The sequence below is a fragment of the Teleopsis dalmanni genome, chromosome 2 (genome assembly GCF_002237135.1).
Source record: "Teleopsis dalmanni isolate 2A chromosome 2, ASM223713v2, whole genome shotgun sequence".
NCBI classification, from domain to species: domain Eukaryota; kingdom Metazoa; phylum Arthropoda; class Insecta; order Diptera; family Diopsidae; genus Teleopsis; species Teleopsis dalmanni.
The window spans coordinates 150,839,197-150,859,854 of record NC_051847.1 but is presented as its reverse complement, the minus strand read 5'-3'; the positions used below and the strand labels follow the sequence as shown (position 1 = coordinate 150,859,854).

General features: G+C 28.8%; 1 protein-coding gene across 1 annotated transcript in view; it reads right to left on the bottom strand.

Annotated features, from left to right (window-relative positions):
• Positions 1-20,658, bottom strand: part of LOC119679305 (mpv17-like protein) — a 479,294-nt gene that overhangs the window by 346,026 nt on the left and 112,610 nt on the right. The gene's annotated exons all lie outside the window — the stretch shown is intronic.

The window sequence follows — 20,658 nt, the reverse complement described above, 5'->3', positions numbered from 1 at the left end:
ACTGATGAAGATCCAAGATTAGTCCAGAAAATAAGTGCTGTTGATAATTATGCTGACGATAATGGATACAAAAAAAATCATCAAAATGAGTTTTCGAATTTAAACTAAAGCTCAAAATTAGGCGCATTTGTGCTTCGCTCAATTTTGCTTTCAAAAATGTAAAAATGAAGGATGCAGCGCCTTTGAATAAGAAAGTGAGAGATTGGTTATACAATTACGGTCCAGAAGCAAAACTACAGTCGATGGTATGGAGCGCAGAAGGTGCTAATTTATCAATTGAGGATGTAATGATGTTAATGTTCTTCACTAAAGAAAACTTGCAATTGTTATTCTTCTAAAGACTGGACCGATAGTTACTTCTAATGGTATACTAAAATTTATTTACCACGGGTTTCCAAAATTATGAATGTTTGTTTCCAAAATAAAAAAATTGAGCAGGCTCCGGGAAAATGTTCTATATATAGTAAGTATAGTTTATCTCCTTAAACATCCGATTTTGAGGACTGGTTTTAGAAGTGTGTCCCATCAGCTTGTAAAATGTAAAGAAATGAATGAAAATGGTATTAGAAATCTGATGAAGACTTAAGTTATAAAATTAAAATTATTTTTGGCATTTTTCTTTTTGTAATCAACTAAGCAAACTTTTGTTGGATAAAAATTTATTTGTGGTTTACATTCATGCTAACTTCTTCGAGATAACTTCAAAAATTTCAGTAGGAAGCGACAATCATGAGACTTCATCTAAATCCTTTCTAACGATGGTGCTTAACGTTCTTGCACTTTTTGTATTTTTTTTTGTTTGATTAGACTGTTAAGTAAAATAGTTTATTTTGTTTGTTTATAATGATTTATTGGGTTAAATTTTCTTATTAAAGAAGGCAATAGTCAATAATGTGTCGCGTTCGTTTAAACGCAAAATTTACTCCATGAAACCAAGTTATCTTTTGAACAACTGAGTTATCTTATCCTTTTTAGTTTTACTTATAAGATTTCACTATGGGGCTTCACCGTTGAGTATTCCCTCTACGGTTGCCTAAAGTTCAGTTTAGCAGCCTTTTGTTTTCCACTGTAATACGAATGTCCTTTAATTTAAATCTTAACTTACCGAACTACTTCTACCATACCATTTGACATTCTACACTATATCCATTCGCTGTGTTACTTGATAATAATTATAGTTTATGATTATGATTTTATTACAGTCTGCTTATAATATGCTATGGCTTGGTATATGAAATTTTTATTAATATTAAGGTGTTCTTGAGGACTCTTACATTGGCATTTATAGTTTTGCGTTTAAATATAGCGTTATACCATAATTACGTTTGATATATATCAATGTAATAATTATATTTTTAAATTTAATTATATTTGTTCTGAAAACAGTAGCATCAGGTATTATTAGACGAAATAGGGTCACATTAGTGCCACAAGTTTGAAAGATGGTAGATATTGTAGTTGGTTGCAGTTCAATTGGGTCACTTTGTTTGCTCTCATATATCCGGTAAATACAAGTAGAAACATAATTTCTTTTATAATTTTAGTACTACTATAAATATTGGTTAGTCAATTCTAAAATTCTATTTGGTAAAATTTAATTATAATTTGAGAAATGATATTTTTGTAATATATTCCAACTAAAACAAATTGCAACAACATTTTATAGTAAGAGTATTACTATTTAATTTTCTGGGAATTATATTGCCAATATTTTTTCTTAATTCTAAGTCTATTGAAAATATTTTCAATTCAAGCTTAACAAAAATGTTTATCTCAATCAAACAGTTTTCTTCAAAAACTTCGTTACTTACAAAAACAAAAACCATCATATTCATTCTTAAGTAGAAAAAAGTACTTTTAAATAGTTTTCTGCATTTTTATTATTCTACTAGAATATTTCTTTATCTCAGTTCTCTACGAGTAAAAAGCATTTACACTAATGCAGCACATACCCAAAGCAAACATAAAATTACAGTCTTGCATATTCATACCATGAGATACATTTCGGTACGCCTTAATAAGCTTCTTCCTTACTTAAGAAGCTCATTCATTGCCTTTAGTTATCTTTTTGCAAATTTTCCTCTTCAACAAACTTTGCCAATAATGCAACTGCAGTACAAAGTAACAAAAAGTATTTAAGTATTTGAGTATTTGAGTACTTAAAAAATCAATTTTTCCTGCAAGTTTTATTTCTAGCAAAAGTTATTTCTTATGTCAATGCGCCACACCCAAATGTCACTGACTGCAACCGCCAGCTAGCGAGTGACTCCGCAAACAGCGACTGCACTCACTGCATAAGAAATAAAATTTCTTCCCCGAAGTTTTTGCATTTATGAATTGTTGCCAATTGCTGGTCCCCGATAAAGCAGCGCTTAATTTGTCATTAGCCTCTGACTTTCATCGAAATTTTTCCTTTCGTTTCTCTGTAGATTTTATTGCTCTCAATTATCGCAGCGTCGTGGGCAAAACGCTTTGCCATCATCGCAAATGTTAAGTGGGTTTGTGACATTTCATATTGGGGGTCAAGCCAAGCAATACGGAATGACGCACATTGAGGTTCAATAGCTTTTCTAATTTTAAGATTACCAAATTGGATAAACATGAGCGATGCCGAACTTTGATGAAAAATGAAAAGTATAAACTTTGAAATTTATTTGAATTAGCAAATTATATATCCATTGATGCAGCGGGAGATAATAACAGTTATTATAAATTTTTTCTAAAAAAGCTTGCTCATGGATAAATGTATAAAATGTTTAATTCAAAGCAAACAGGATTTATTAAAAATGAGTATTTATAGTAAGGCTATCTATTGGCAATCACATGCCTTGATTTGGAAGAAGTTTCACTGATGCATTGTCCAAATTTCATGACATTTGAAGGAAGAGAAGTGGAGTTACAAAACGAAATGTATAATCAGTTCAATTACTGATTATTAGAAAGTTCTTTTAAATTTGAATAGGAAAAACACCTCGTATTTAAAGAATGTATAACAGAGAAGTTAGTAATTGATGAACCAGCACTAGTAATAAATTGTCAGAAGTGGTATCAAGGAGATGGTTTTTTTTTTAACGATTTAATTTATTATTTAAACAATTATTACAAAAGATACAAAAGTTTGTTAACGTATGGATATGACGTTTATTGATTTTGGATCATAATTCCTTAAACATTTCCAAAACCCAGTAAATGGTTTAGATTTGTAGATGTTATTAATAAATGCAGAAAGAGTTTCTTCAAAGATGTATAATTATTGATAAAACCTAAACTCTTAAAATATACAGCGTTAGATAGACCTAAATCTAAAGCACAATATTGATGACATTGAGAAGTTATCAATATTATTATTATATTAATAATCCTATATTTTAAGAGCTCAATGATTCCACAAAAGATTTTTAGTTGAACATGTAGCAGTTTGCTTAAGATTTCCACGTCATCTTCTACCTTGTGGGTTTCAACTCAGAACTAAAGAAGAAACATTATTACATATTTTACTTATAGGATGATTAACCAAACTATATTCCCGTTTTTTAACTTTGATATTAATATAGAAAGATTCAGAAGTCTTTAATTCGAAATTATCACTACACTATACTGAATTCCAGTCTTGTCTTGGTTTAACTGTATTGTGAATTGTGATTTATTAGAGTAGGAGCAGATAACATATTAACTCATTTCTCTGGGTCTGCCTCATTTGACCGAGAAGGGAAAATCTGGCAATCTACATTAATTTAATGGTAACAGCTCTTCTTGCTTGAATTATGATATAATGGATCTCTGCAAATCTTTCCACTATTTCATCATTTTTCATCATTTTTACTAAACAGTTTAGATGCTCTATTCTCTACGTGAAATACCTGGTGACAGTTTCAACAGGAATATATTTATGAATATTGATTATTAATATACCAGAGAATTGGGAATATCTTTCCTTGTCTGCTGTTTTAAAATTTCTGCAATTCTTCTAGGGTTAGTTTTTACGCTCATTAACTTGTAACTGTCACTAAATAGTAAGAAACCAAAATGAGGCACACATAGCCTCTGTTGCAGCTTCCTGCTAATCTGAATACAGCAGAAAATAGCTGTAGGTCACCACAACACAATCTTGGCGGCCTTGCAAGTTTGAAGATTAAGATCTTACAAAATAGTAGCAATTTTGTCACCGAATTGAGGTATCAAAGGCTGATTTTCCCAAATAAAATTATCACTAGCACTTCAATAAAATATTATTATATTAAAATTTTAATCTAAATATAAAATTTTAACAAATAATTTAGGACATTAATTAAAAAATTAAGGTATTTACCAAATAAAGAGGCTTTTTGATTGAAATTCTTAACTTTTTCATTGAAACTTCTGAAAATAGAAATATTTATTAGAGTTGAAAAAAAAGAAAATTTTGTCGTATCTGATTATATGATATGCAAGGATTTTATTAACCAAGATATATAAAGATATATCTGAAAGGTATTTCCAGTTTTGTAGAATGAGTTTTTAAATTCCTATCCATTATAATTATCAATCAAGTCACTTACTTGGTTTAAGACTAAAAGTGTCGTGTGAGATAGGATTTATGTTTTTTTCATTTTAAAAAATTAACATATAAAGGTTAGAAATAATAGAGACTTCAATCGAAGGTCTAAGCTGCAAGTAGTTTTTGTCACTTAAGTGCATAACTGTGTTATATCGATGTAATAAATACATAAATAATAATCTAATAACATTGGCTTGATAAAATATACTTATAGACTGTTTGATGACTTAGTTTTGATTTTGAATGCCTGAAATATCTACTATACATTTCAAATAACAGTATCGGATAAAATATTTTGATTTAATAACATCTACAGATTTTTAGTCTTTTTTTTTAACTCAATTATGGGATTAATGCAATGATTTTCAGAAAAATGTGCAAAGCTTTAAATCTATTGAATTCCTTGAAAGGAATGAGTTACAATTGATATATTGCTTGTTTGTATTGATATATGTCTCAAACTTTTTCACTATTATAATATATGTATACCACATATGTATCTGGGAATATACATTCCTTCTAACATATATATTTCTATAGAATTTCTGCTTATATGAGTATACACAAGCATTCATTCACTTTAGATTTTTATATTCTCTTCTCTGGTAACAACGTATCCCTACTACTCGTACATCGTTCTCTGATTGCATTATTTTTACATTTATTTGCTACCAATTTTATGCGCTACTTTCTTGTCGTACTCGGGAAGCATTCATCTTTCACTCTTCTATCCAAGGTGAACGTTTTCCTATTGCTGCCAACGTTTGACTCCATAACCTCAGAACTCTGCGCTATGTGTGTGCCTTACCTTCTTCACTTACGAGTATTTCATTTGCTTTTTGAGTTTCTTAACTATTTTTCTTTGGCAATACATTGTATTTCAACTTACAACTTCCTACGTGGTTGCATACTATTTCATTTCTTTATTTCTTTATTTTTTTATTTTTATTTTTATTTTTATTTTATTTAATTTTATTCATTCTTTTGCAATTTCTTGAAATTTTAGCCGCTGGTGTTGCTTCGGTTTAGTTGGTTGGTTGTTATAATGTAGATACACTTCAGATATATATCCGTATATCCGTGTATCTGTATGTTGCTTTTTTGTCCATCTTTAACCTCCCGCTCTGTTTTATTGTTACTGTTGTTGTTGTTGTTGTTGTTGTTGTTGTTGTCTTTTTAATGTGATTTTATATAATTTTTTTTCTTTCTATCTTTTAGGTTTTCAACTTTTTGTTCTTATAAATTTAAATTATTTGCACTGCAGTATCATAGATACTCCAAGCACGTATTTACCTAAAAGTTCAACTTTAGCCATTCACTCTGCTTTGACTCGGTGCCTTAGTGGGTATCTATCTATCTGCAGGGTATTGCACCAATACATCAGTTCACTGGTTCCTTCGTCTGTCGATAATATGTATTGTAATTTCTGTTGCCTTTATTGCTTCGCAGTTTTGCAATTAGTTACGGGAAGTAAATTATTTATCTTTTCTTACTTTCAGTTGCTTTAGTTATTTGCTGTTTTCGCAATTTATTTTACGTATCTTAGGTTTTTTTGTTTAATTTTATAAATTGTATTTTTGAGAAAATTGCCAATTTTTTTCTTACATTTTCTTTGAGATTTATTTTTCTTAATTTGTTTTTTTTTTTCGTCTTACTCATTGTGTATAGTATATCTTATGTATCTCAAATTGCTTGACTTTATGTCCATGGATTTTATAGAAATTGTTTTGTTGTTCATTGAAGTTTTTTGTAATTAATTTGATGCTATCTTCAAAATAAATTCTTAACAATGTTGTGCCTACACGTCCAAATATGCCACAAGGCAACTTTTATCTTTTGATGCTGGCATATGCACAAGTTTATCTTTAAAATTTTTATTTTTTTTTCTATTTGGATTTTTGTATTTGTTTTAATTTTTTTTTTTTGTAAAACTGCAAGGCAACTGCATAGGTTATGATTATTTATGAAGTCACTGATAAAAATCATAAGCTTAAAAATAGTCTAAAAACTTAACAAAATACCTTACACATATAATGTTAATTTTTATTGGTTTGCAACGGAAGTACATAGTTTTTGGTTCAAAGGGTAAGCCTGCAAAAATACTCATTGAAAAATTTTAATATCATGGGAGAGAAAATGTGGTGGAAAGACTTATCCTCTCGCTGTTTGGCATAGAGTGAAATGTAGTCTAAATAAAACAAATAATATTTTTTATTAAGCCATCACTTTAGATAGTTAACTGAACCAAGGCGCAAAGAGGAGTTTTGATAATACCTCGAGTTAAGAAAGAGTAAAAGTGCTCAAGTGCACTGGCTCAAATAGCTTCAACATAATAATTATCTGTGAGTTCATAACATTATATAGTATTGATAACTACACACCTACTGAAATTATGGATTTAATATTATTAGATAATATTTTTAAATGCATCTTGGTCGAGAACTAAATATTATGTTAAGTGTTATCTTGTTTCTCCCATCAATGGATAATTAGTGAACATGCGATAATCCTCATTAAAGTGGTATCAAAATATTGAATACTGTTTGCAGAACATTTCACCATGTACACAGTGCCGAGGGTGAATACTCTTGCACTAACCTTTCTTTTATTTTTGGAACTGCTAGTGGATCATGAACTTTTCGTTTGCAACTGAAACTGGCATTTTTCCAATATTTATGATCCAGAATTAGGATATTAAAGTTTATGCCGAAGTGAAATTGTATGCAAATGCAATCTGTTCTGTCGAAAATCTTTCTATCATGGATCCGTTAACGGATAGAGTTTTGAATTATTACCGTGTAAATTGAAAACAAATTTTAGCTATATTTAAAGTTGTGTTTACATCAGTGCATTTAGATTCTATGTACTTATAAATAAACATATTTGGAGTAAAATGTATTTCTGTATTATTGCAGTTCAAGGTCTGTACCTTATCAATTGTAGAAAATATTAGTTATCTGAAATACTAAAATGAATATTATTAACTCGAACTTTTAGTATATTCTGATTACCTCCTTTGTTCATTTTATCTTAAAAAAGGACATTCAGCATAGCTCAATGTTAATTGTGTGTAGATCATCAATATTAATAAAGTGGTCTCTACTGTTGAAGATAAGAACGGTAGGCTTACTGTGAGCTATAGGCTGATCCTTATGGTCTTGTCAATTTTTGTAAATACGGCATATTACTTAATGTATTTTTAACTTGTAAGTCCACTTGTTAATAAGTTTTAAGATATAATATTCGACTTATGTGAATGCGCAATAGGCATTATAACATTACAATTACTATAACTTAATATTTTCGGAATTAGAAAAAAAAAATATCTACATCAGATGTCATCTACTTGATTTTACATATTTATTTAGGAATTTTTTCAAAACGCTATTAGGGAACTTGTTGAGTAACATTTGCATAGCTTCTTTGTGAAATTACACCCAAAAAGTCGTTTTACATATAGTAAATAAAAATATGCATAACAGATGCTGTCCAATAAATTATACATGGAATATAATTTAATTTAATAAAAATTCGAATATTTCCTAATTGATAACTGATGCTGAATAATTTGCAATACTCAGACACCGTTGTAATAAATTAATAAAATTGTTGTTGTTGTTATTTCATTAATGTTCGAGTCCTTCTAGTTTTCTTTACGTCATAAGACGTGCCATATTTGACAAAAAAAATTAACCTTAATATTTATTTATGTTTATTGTGAGGACATACAACAGAGAACATGGAACCATAGAACCATAGCGCAAAAAAAAATCGTAATGTTTGCAGAAAGAAATCTATACCATCTATTAGACATACTGAAATCAAAAAATGGCTACCTGATATTGATCAAGCTACTTTTTGGTATGATTTAATATTAAATTTATTAATTTATAAATCATTTGGTTTTTCTCTTATATCTTCATAGGCAATTATAACCTATTAATAAGTTTTATATAGAAATTGCAACATCAGCTCCTCTCTAATCTATGTAATGTTGGTCTGAAAAAACTAAAGTGTTGTTAAAAACTGTAAATTGAATAGAAAAGCAAAAACTATAATAAAATAATTATATTATATTTAAAGTTTTTAATTTGACTGTTTTCTGTTGATCTTTTGCTGTGATTCCCATGAAAGTAAAAATTGGTGTTGTGGTGGCCTAATTAGCTGTGACTACAATTTCCAGAGTTCTGCATGGTTAATTTAAAAATGACATTAATTTTAAAATTGAAGCGATTATATCTTATCTGCATGTATATATATTTCTTAATACTCTGAAAATTACTGCATCTTGTACTTATACATATAATGCAGGCGTTTCGGTTAATCCGCATGCATAAATGCAATAATAAAAAGCAATTTTATTTTATTATTATAATTATTTTTATTTTATAGTGCTTAGTTTCGAAAAGAATTACCAACCCATTGCCTCACCCCTTCATTACAAAATCAATTTCAATAGCACTAACAGCTGCCTTCACCCTCTTTGGATACGCTCATGGCGTATGCGGAGTCATGCACACTTACCCAGCATGAATATTGTAATTTATTGACCAATCAATTTGATTCAGCCAAAGGAATTAGGTTTCATACATAAAGTTTGGACGTTCGAAGCGGTATCTCAATTTATCAAAAACTTATCGTTGCCTAGCGTTTTTATAAAATATTTACACACGCATTTCACAAGCTATCAAGCACTTCTACGACGACGGACGGATGTGCGGAAATAATTTTGAATATTGTTTAAATAGAGAAATATCTATGAATTACAGCAATTGTAAGTTGAGTTTTGTGAATAACTTCGTATGTGAATATAATTCACTAAAAGTGTCAATGGCAGAGGTGCGGCTAATCACTGAAATATAAATTAAATTTTATACTCGTATTTAATTGTGATTCAATTAAACGCAAAAATTTGAAAAGATTTCATTAAAACTTCATGGCAATTTATATTATTAACAATATTAATAAATTCCAGAAAGTAGCATATATATAGTTCGATTGAAGAAGGGTCTGAATTTAAAAAATATTCTAAAGCTATTGTAATAATTTCATTTTGAATACTATAACAGCCAGAGTTTTAACCATCAACTATCAAGAGTTTTAAAATTGAATAAAAATATTTAATATAATAATAACTCGCTTCATTGAGTTAGATATATTTATATCATATTGTTATTATTAAGAGAGGACACAGCAACGTGATCTTAAGATGTATTTATCTTTTTCTTGGTGTTAAAGCGACGCACTCAGCCATACTATCTCAATAAAAAGAAATATTTGATACATTTTATGATTTTATACTAAATCATAAACCTGCGAGATTATTTGCGGACTCCAATCAACAATTGTACCAATCTAACAGCGAATAGAATTTTATGGCTCACCAGATTTCAGCGAGATCAGCTGTGTATTCATTATCAGTGATTTGAACGCAGTCAGGCACATACAACACAGTTAGGCTTTCAGTAGTTAGAGATATATGAGTAGAGTTTGCAAGTATAGAATATGTTGATTAGTTCACTATAGCATTTCCTGAAAGAAATGCTTATTGTAAATTCGTTATTGTAACAAATTATGTGTTGAGAGCAAAATTTTGAAAATTGAATTAGAAACATCAATTTTATGCTACTCAGTTTTTAAATGTTGTAGCAGTAAAGTTCCCGATATGTATGGTCAATGGTATGGGGGTGTTTGGGTTAGGTACTGCGACTAGCTTGATCTATTGTGCACCCCTTCCGATATATAAGTGAGTCTATTTACTATTTCAAAATTACTTAACCGAATCATTTTATATTTGGTTTCTAAAGTATTATAATATTTGAGTCTAAGACCCATACAAAATGTACTTGTAATCTTTTTGATTTGGAAACAATTAGTTTTTAACAGATTTCACATAAATTAAAATTTAATTTAAACTAGTTAAGGAGAAGAAAAAAGAGTTATACTTAATTTTATCAAAGTGTGATTTTACTCAGTGGTTTCGATATTTTTTAAGAGTGAAGTGAAAGTGCGGGCAATTAGATACAGTATCTCCGAATGTGCTATAATTGGATTATATGTGAAATTATAATTGCTGAACGCTAATGTGTCAACAAAGACCACGAGTCTAATTTAATATGAATTTATTTGTTATTATTTTTTAGCAACGAACATATTTTATGGTGTATGTCAGTTTTCACGCCCAGAAAATTTCGTTGTGTTAATTTGTTGTTATTTACAAATTTCATAACTCAAAATGAAATTCATATGCGATGAATTTAAAATTCTTATCACATAAAAAAAAATTATGGTACCAGTGCGTATCTGTCTGTCTGGTTGTCTACTTTCAAGTCTGTCAGCCGCTCTGACTATGCTGTAGATCTTTCCCTTCTAATATTTACAATTATTTCTTGCATTCCTCAGATACAAAAGCGTCTAGTGTGGGCGCCACACATTTATTAATTGTTGACATACAGACAAATAATTTTGGCAAAAAAACTTGCCATCGTAGTATGCGCATATATATAGTAGGTATGTGTGTTTGTATTTTTGAGATATCAAAAAGTTTAGGTGTTTGGAGAAAAGTGTAAAAGCGATAATGTGTGTTGAAGACCCCATGCTGCATAGTTTAAATATTCCAGGGCAAAGTTTTGGAACGTCGAAATTGTTTTTTTTATTTTTGGTTTAGTAAAAAAATTTCAGGTATTTGGTACCGCATGGTATATGTCTTATGATGTTATTTTTTCATATTATATACATATTTTTTTTTTGAATTTAATTTGACTGAATTTCAACTTAAAACTCAGCAAAAATACCACACATTTTTCTAACATTGTTAGGCTTGTAAATAATTTTAACACTTTTGAAATGCAATTTTAGTTTGAGGCACGAAATATTAATGTTGAGATACATTTCGGGTATGTTCCGCCAATTTATTTTGAAACTGCAAACGTGCGTGCAATTAATGTAAAGAAAAAAATTTATAATAGTAAAAATATGTTTTATATACAAAGTTTTAAATAATTAAAATAAACAATAAAGATTTAGTGCATTTTTTTAACAAAAAATCTCACAGATATGATGACAGACAAATAGATAGAGATTATGGACTTTATAACACTATACACATAGCATATGTTTCTGTACAGATACTTTGTGTAAGTCCAATAGACTTTAAATTTCAATACTTTAGCTTTTCTAAATTATTTGACGCGTTCTTATCTCAAAGTGAAATGTTACGTTACGTAAAATAAATACTTTTGTGCGTGCCACTCTAGATAAATTTTTAATTTTTATTATTTTTTTTTTGAATTCTAAACATCACTGGCGATGATTTTCTATTACGCATAGGAAGTCAAATGTCTTTTAAAATTAAACAATTTTAAAAGCCACAAGAACGGCAACTAAAAATAGGTTAATTATCTGTAGATACTCGTATGTGGCAATAGATTAACACGGTTTTGTTTTTCTAAATTTGTCTGAGCAATTACAAAACTTTTTCGCCGGATCAGTTCGTAGAATTGCATTTATTAAACACTTTGTATTTTTATAAGGCGAAAAGCTATAAATTAAATATAAAAATTATTTATAATAATAGGAATTACGCTCTATGCAAAAATGTATCTTTCACATAAATTTAATTTAATTACACGCTTTTATTAAAATGGCAAAGTTGATCGGTCGGTTTGCCTCAAGTAATTAAATGTTTTATATATAATATGAATATATTTCAATTTTTAAAGTTTATTTGTGAAAGATAATAAGCATCAGTATTAATAATAAAATATAATAAATAATAAATAATAACATGCAAAAAATTCTCTTGTATTTCTCAACTTACCTTTTTTTCGATAAATAGGGTTTAATAATGTGGTGTATAAAAAAGTTTAATAATATTCTGTAAAGAAAATATATAAAATTTATTGCATTAGATATGAAATTTAATAATAAAAACTATTTAATGTATATTTAAACATAAAATGTTTAGTGCTTTGATTTTTATATTTTTATTTAATAATTTCATAAAGCTGTATATATATATATATATATATATATACCTCCAGCTCAAAAAGTACCCGGATTTTGTAAATAAAACACAAATTTAAATTTTATTCCAAATTTAATTTTATCTTCTTCAAAATATGCTTTTTCTGAAGCGATACACATATGCCAACGCTTAACTCAATTTTCCATACACTTTTCGTAGGCCCGTGCAGGTATGGCTTTTAGTTCCTTCAGCGAATTCTCTTTTCCCGATTCAATCGACTTAAAACGCTTACCACGAAGGGGCAATTTGAGTTTCGGGAACAAGAAAAAGTCGGACGGCGCCAGATCTGGCGAATATAGTGCCTGAGCGATGACAGTGTTTGATCAAAAAATCGCATACAACAGGAATTTTCCATAGTAAAAATCGCTAAATGCACTTGAGGTAGTGTCACATTAACAGCTGCTGTAAACAAACTAATTGACAGAAATGGTGTACCAACACAACAAAAAAAAAAAATTAAAAAAGGTCTATTACTAAAGGAGTAGTTAACAAACAACAATATCCGGAATTTGAGCAGAATATGTACTCCCCTATAATCCGTATACCCCTTATACATACCCCTTATATCCGTATACGCGAAGCTGATTATGAACTGTATAAACCCTCGCGTTATATGAGGGAATGCCCGTATTATACCGGGGATTGAAATCGCGTAATATGAAAATGCGTTACAAGGGTACCACGTTATAGAGGGATTACTGTATATATATTTATGTATTTTATAAATTTATTATAATTTATATATATATATATATATATAGATTTAACGAAAATAAAAACATTTATAAATTATTGTAATAAAACAACAATATCAACTAATTAATACTTAAATATCGTACACCGAATATATATATCGAATATACGAACAATCAATATCAGCCTTTACTAATTATATACTAATATAAAATGTGAGAGAATGTCATATAATTTAATTATATACCTATTATCATAAAAAATTTAGAAAGATGCAGGGGGATTTAGAAAGATCCCCCTAAAAATGATTAGTTCAGTGTTTTCAAACGTAGTATGGACGTAGACGTGAAAGCTTCTTCATCACTATATCTGAGAAACGAAGACCTTATATCATATATACCTATGTGTTTCCTAACATGGGACATGTGAAGAAAAGGGGTTTTACCGTTGTTATAGATATTATTAGTTCAATGTGTCTTAATGTGGGACATATACTTATGTGGGTAATATTTGACCGACATGAGGAAGAAAATTACTTTGTAAGTCTATTATATAACGTATTATGAAATAAGGATTACATATAGTTTAGTTTCTCCAGCATAAGCCATAAAAAATATTTAAGATATTTGGAGATAAGCTCAGAAAGAACAGTACAAAGAAAGGCTAAAGAAAAAAATGACAAAACTTTAGAAAAACATGTATAAGATTGTGACTGTTGAAGAATCTTGCGTTCGAGCCTGGAGATAAATAAGAGTCAATTGTTTGAGTATTTAATGATGACTCAAATCTCATAAAACTTGCCTACTTTCGAAGTATTTTGTACTTTGATCTACTCAATCATTTGGAAAGATGGTTGTCTTATTTTACGGAAAAATTGGTAATATGGAGAGAATGCCATTAGAGCATTATGAAAATCAACTGCCAAAAATAAATAATTCTTTGCACGAGTAATGTAAACTTTAAGACATCACTTATTAAGTAGTTTTTGAGCACTTATCCGCAGTGTTGTCCTGATTTGGAATTTAATGATTTCTTCTTATTCTCGCTCATCGAAGACAAATTAAATAGACGATAATTTTCGTTGGCAAAAAAAAAAACGATGAATTCATCAATAAACAGTGTTCCAGATGTGTCTAAAATAGAATAAGTGTTATCACAAATGGTTCAAGTGTATACAAAAGTCTGTATATCGTAAAGGAGAGTATGTTCTAAATTAAATTTATGTTTTTTTTTTAATTGAAAGACCTCATTATCTCAGCCTCATTATATAAATCTGAATGGTTATTTTAATTATGGAAATTAATAAAACTTATAGTTGTTTCAAAAGTCACTGGTGATGATTATTTGGCGGTATTCGAAACAGCTGTATGGTTAACACAAGAATTCATTTGATAAGGAACTAAATTTTTTTTTAATCCTTACTATTACATCTTTATTTGAAATAAATTTATTTTCATAGGACAATATTAAGCCTGCTACAAATAATTAATGGACTAAAAACTAAATTAATAATTCGAATATTTCCTCAGATCATTGACGGCAGCACTCGAAACAGCGTTGTATGGTCAACTAAATTTCAATAAATTAATCAAATCATTTGTTGTTCTTGCTTCATCACTACTGGAACCTTTCTAGATGCATCACATTCGACAAAAAAAAATCAACCTTAATAATTTTTATTTGGATATTATGGGAATAATAATTTTGGTGTTAGTATTTTTAAATCGAATGTCTAATATCAAATACAACTTGTATTTCCGTTTTTATACATCTTCTTCTTATTCTTTGTTCCGTTAACTTACAGTAGAGCATAGGACTTCAATTATTCCACTGAACCGTATTCTATTTGAAGCAGCCGTGCAGATGTCGTTCCATGAGTAGTGCGCTAATGTTAATTTGGCAGTGATTATATATAGTGCTGTTTATATACAAATATACTATATTTAAATTAAGTTATTTATTTTGAATTAAATAACTCTTTCGATAAGTACACTAAAATTGATTGATAAATAATCAATTTATTTTAACATACTTATGGGCCAACCTATCGGAATTTCAATTTATTACATTTAGTCATTAGCACACCTTCTTCCAAGAAAATTTATGATTTTTCATAAAATGAACAAGAACTTTATTCTACGTATTTTATAATTTTAGTAACTTTAACTGTTTTACAACGGCAAATGGCAACACACCTCTAATAAAAAATCAATTAGGTAAATAGAAAATAAATATTCATTAAAATTATTATTAATTATTTAATAAATGGATAGGCGAAGCGCTATTGCCAAGAGCTGCATATTTTTATGGCCCATAAAATGACTCAAGAGATACTAAACATTTAAAAATAATGATAATAAAAACTTAAGACTACAATGAATGTTTAAATATTAAATTTTTAATTTAAAAAACAAAATGTTTTACACACAGATGTACATACGCATGCATGCATACATATCCCATATATGTGGGCATGAACAAACAGACATGTCAACTCCTCAAGTGTACAACAATATTGCAGCAATAAAAAACCTCGAGGCAAGTTTTTGATAATATTTTTTTGGCATTTTTATATTTATAATTAATTAAAGTTGACTTCCACATGTTTTTAATATTTTTATATGATATAAAGAATTTTTTTTAGTGGCGGACATTTTTAAGATATTATTCTTAAAGTATTTTAATTTTAATTTTAATTTTATTATAATTTCATTGATAACGTTTGTGTTTATATTTAGATTTCCTCGAAATCATTTTAAATATTGCATATCAAAAATGAAGTTTAGTGTAGAAATAAAAATTATATTATTTGTAGTTTGTTAAATTACAAACATATAAACAAATAAACACAAAAAAAAAATTATTCTGACAAGGGTCATTAAAATTTAAATAAATTAAGCTTAAACAAATATTTATAAATGTGTTATTTTTATTTTATTTTTTTTTTTTTGTATATTTGTAAATATACAAAAATATTATTAAATGCTTTTAGGAAAAGCACAGACATTCGATTTCAATGGCCAAACAAGTAAAGTAAACAATTTTAAGGCAAGTTGATTTATTATTTAAAAAGCCATTCGTAATGAATTAAAAAAAAATACTCATAAACTCAACATTGACGACATTAACAAAACATTCGTAAATAAATGAGTAATTAAACAAAAAACAAAAAAAATTATAATAGTGATAAAAATACTCATTGATACGAGACAATAAAAAAACATTCACTTTGTGACTCTGCTAAAATAATCGAGCATGTTTCCTATCGAAAAAAATAAATTATTTCTAGAAAGTCATCAAACTTGTCATTAGACTTGAAAAATAAAAAATTCAAAAAACAAAAACGAAACAAAACCAGCAAAAAAAAATTGTAAATAATTTTGGACCTATATCAACATGAAATACGCACTTTGCTTTCTAGGGGCCAACAGCAAAACTATTAAGACTTCCAGCGCTACAGTCTGTCATTCAGATCTTACATCGTACCGTCACCTGAATGTTTTAGAAAAAGTAGGTTAGGTTATGCTGGCAGACAAAAAAGGCCACGTGTAAACAATTAAGGTTCATTGGGATACCAGATCAGAGTCTTAACTGCTTAGCGACAGTGTGCAAGGCTTAGAATGCGCATGTCATTAGTGATTTTTTTAGGATTTAAACAGAAACCTCAGATATGTGCTCCAGTCCGGTATTACTGACAGTCCGCAAGTATTTTTGTCGAATTCTCAAGAGAGCCGGCCAGTTTCACAGCAGCTGCTCCAGGGTTTCATTTGCATGCGGATAGTTGCATTTCCTACAGTATCACTGTGGATTAGGTTTAGATTGTTAGATGTGATGCGACCAGACAGTGACCTGTCAATACACCAATTAATGTCCTACACTTCCTTCGTCAAGACATTATAACATCCTCTTTAGGAATGTTTTTTTTTTGTTTGTAGAAAAAGTAAGTACGATATTAAAATATTTTATTGCAGTATTGCAGTGTAATATATGTGTATGTATATATTATGACAGACGAGTACAAGTATGACACAATGACATATTATAAAATGAAGTTGGTATTGTTTATATTATTATTGCTATGGGATGTGGCATTAAGACCATCGAATCTATTGTGCCCCCTTCTGGGTTTAAAGTGAGTCTCTAAGCTCTGCTACGTCGATAAATAATAGTATAGAACCTAATTCACAGAGTTTTGTTGCCTGTTCCGTAAGGTTATACAGTCTATTCTATTCCATATGTATATTAGCGCAGGGCATATTAACAGCACATGTATGGTTGACTCTTCATTCTCTTCGCAGAATCAACTGTTTGCAACCGTATATATACCCAGTTTCGTAAGGTGGTATTTTAGTTCACAGTGCCCTCCTAGAATTCCTGTAATGATTCTAAGTTTTTGTTTTGATAAGTCATTACAAATCTGGTATCTCCTATTGTTATAGTTACCAATAAGTGATTTGGATTATGTTAATACTGGTACAAAATCTCAATAATAATTTTTGTTCTGGTTCTCTTTTATTTTTATATGAGAAAGGAGGGTAATCCACAGAAAGATTCCGGTCCTATCATCGTTGTGGCTGCTCCTTTCCTAGCCAGTTTGTCTGTGTATTCGTTTCCGCGTATGACAGTATGTCCCTGTACCCAGAAAATTGACACCTGATTTGATTCACAAAGCAGATTTAGCTTATCAAGGTATTCTTGACCAGACTTAAACACATATGTTAATAATAAGCTGGTCTAACATGTAAGCAGCTTTTTTTTGCAGAAAATAAATATGGAAGTGCACCTTTAAAATGTAGTCCCAAAATCGAACCTTTGTAAACTATAATATCCAATATTCAACTACCGGCTGAGAAAGTTCAAAGTAAAGCAATAGAAGAAATTCAGAAACAATAATGGGGCACACTCTAAATAGATGAATAAATAAAAAAAATACTTATTGAACGTTATTGTTATCTATTCTAATATTAAAGATTAATTTAAATTGATCACAGAGGTCCACTTGATCTATGATCCACTTAGGATGAAAGAATCACATACACGAAATAATAATATTACATTGTTTCTGTGAAACTAGCAGAAAATATATCGTATAAAAATATATTAAATTCTCGTTCCTTCACAGCTACAGTAGTAAGGTATCTTATCTGTACGTGAATCCAAATAAGTTCACTGCTTACAAAAAGAGATTAAAAAAAGGATTACTTTTTAATTTATATTTTGTTTAATTAAATTAAGAATTAAATTCTTTTTAATTAAGAATTAAAAATAAATAAGCAATTTGTAAGATTTCATTACAAAATCTAGATTAAAAGTATCTTAAGAATATAATTAGAATAATTTATTGTATTTATGTATGTATATAATATAATGGTTATGGTAATAATGCTATGCATAGTCGTTGCATGTCGTTCCATATTGTAGCGTGAACTCTAGTCTAAATTAATAATAATAAATTTAATCTATAAATTTTTTTAAAATTGTATTTTGCTTGTTTTGTTGTATTTTTATCGATGAAACATTATCAACTGAAAAATTCTTAATTAATCAGTGATTATTTTTATATCGGTCAAAAGCAAAAGCAGCAAATTACTGCCTTAAGTAGTACGAATGATTAAGCACTCATATTAGATAGCATTAAGTGGGCATGGACACGTTGTCCAGTAATGTTACTAAGTTGCTTAAGTCATATATAGATTATATTCGTATCGTTGTTGTTGATGTTGTTCTTGTGATTGCTGTCGGTTGTTGTTGGTTGTTGTTGGTTGTTGGGGCTTGTTTCAATCGCTTATGAATGATTTTAGATTTATTAGGTACTTATAGATAAGCGTTCAAGTGTAGTCTGCGGCATGCAATGCAATGGAAACATGTGAGTCTAACGAGCACTTGATTAGGTGCCATTATTATTTTTGTTTGTCAGGTGGAGGTTTCCATTCTAAATTTGGGTTATTCACTAATTTAGATTAAAAAAAATTATGATGGAAAGGTGATTGGTTTTTTGCAATCGTAAAAATTGATGAAGTAATAATAATCTTTGTTGCTTTTTATATGCATACAATATAAATAAATTTTTTTTTATTTTAGGTTAATACTTCAAAATTTTCAATTGGTTTGAACTCTTGAGTGATAAGAAAACTTTTAAAAAACAATAAATTTAATTTTTTTCATTTTATAAAAATAACTTTAAAAATAAAATAATAAAAATATTGTGAAAATTATGTATTTTTGTTAAATAAATCATAAGAAATTAAATATTAATTAAAATTATTATTTGTTAAGTAATTTCCATTACTATTAATTATTGATCGACAGAATTCATTAGAAAAAAATATAATAAAATCTTTTCCCACAGTTCAATTAAAATGTGTTGGTCTAAAATATGATATCATGGGTTTATTTCCTGCTTCAATAAATATTTCTTCACTTTATTTTATTTTTTGGATTCATAATAATTTTAAAATTATTATTAATTAATTTTTATTATGAGTGGTTTCCTTTCTGTGTCTGTCTACGATTTATGGTGAATATATAATGTGAGTACATTTACTGAAAGAAAACATGTGTCACATATGAATATTTTTATGAGCAAAGCATGAAATAGGAATATAACATTATTTTAGATACAATATTTATTACTAAGAATTCTAAAATGATAAGTTTACCACGTCCTAAAAAGGAAATAAAAAATGTATGGAAAACAAGAAAGATTATATGCGTGTATGATTACAGATATAACTACAGGTTTGGTAAAAAGGTTGCGATGAAGTACTGACTTCAATACTGTTTGACCACTGATAAATCTAAGAACTTGTGAAAACTCTGACCAGAAAGATAATACTTTCTGATTTATACTTTAAATAAGTTTAAAACGCGTGTTTCAACACTGTATTTTTCAAACTAGGGCAATCCAGACTAAATACAATCCCGGGCCAATACAAGCCATTGTGTAGATTGAAGGGCCGCAGAAACAAATAAATGCGTCCATGGTTTTTTTGGAGAACAATAAAAATAACGAAGCTAATGTTAAATTTAGTTTTATTAATTTATTCTATTGAATTCATTTTTTTTTGGGAGTACCAAAATATATTAAGGAAAAATTTGCGTAATTGTGGTAGATTGGTAACATGTCGTGAGCCGCACATATCTTAGCTTGGGGCCGTGCTGTAGTCCGTGCTGTGGACAGTCTTAATTTAGACCTTCGTTGCAATCTCAAAGTAATTTCTTGTTTATTTGCTGTTTTAACAAAAGCGTTAAACGAATGAAACACTCATGCATAGTTTTGCTAGTTAAATATTAGATCTAACTCTAAGAACATTAATGTGCCGTGGTGCTCGGACTATTTAAGTGTGAAGTCAATGTTATCATATGCTATGAAAGTGGCAGTTGATATTGAAACTTTTGGTTT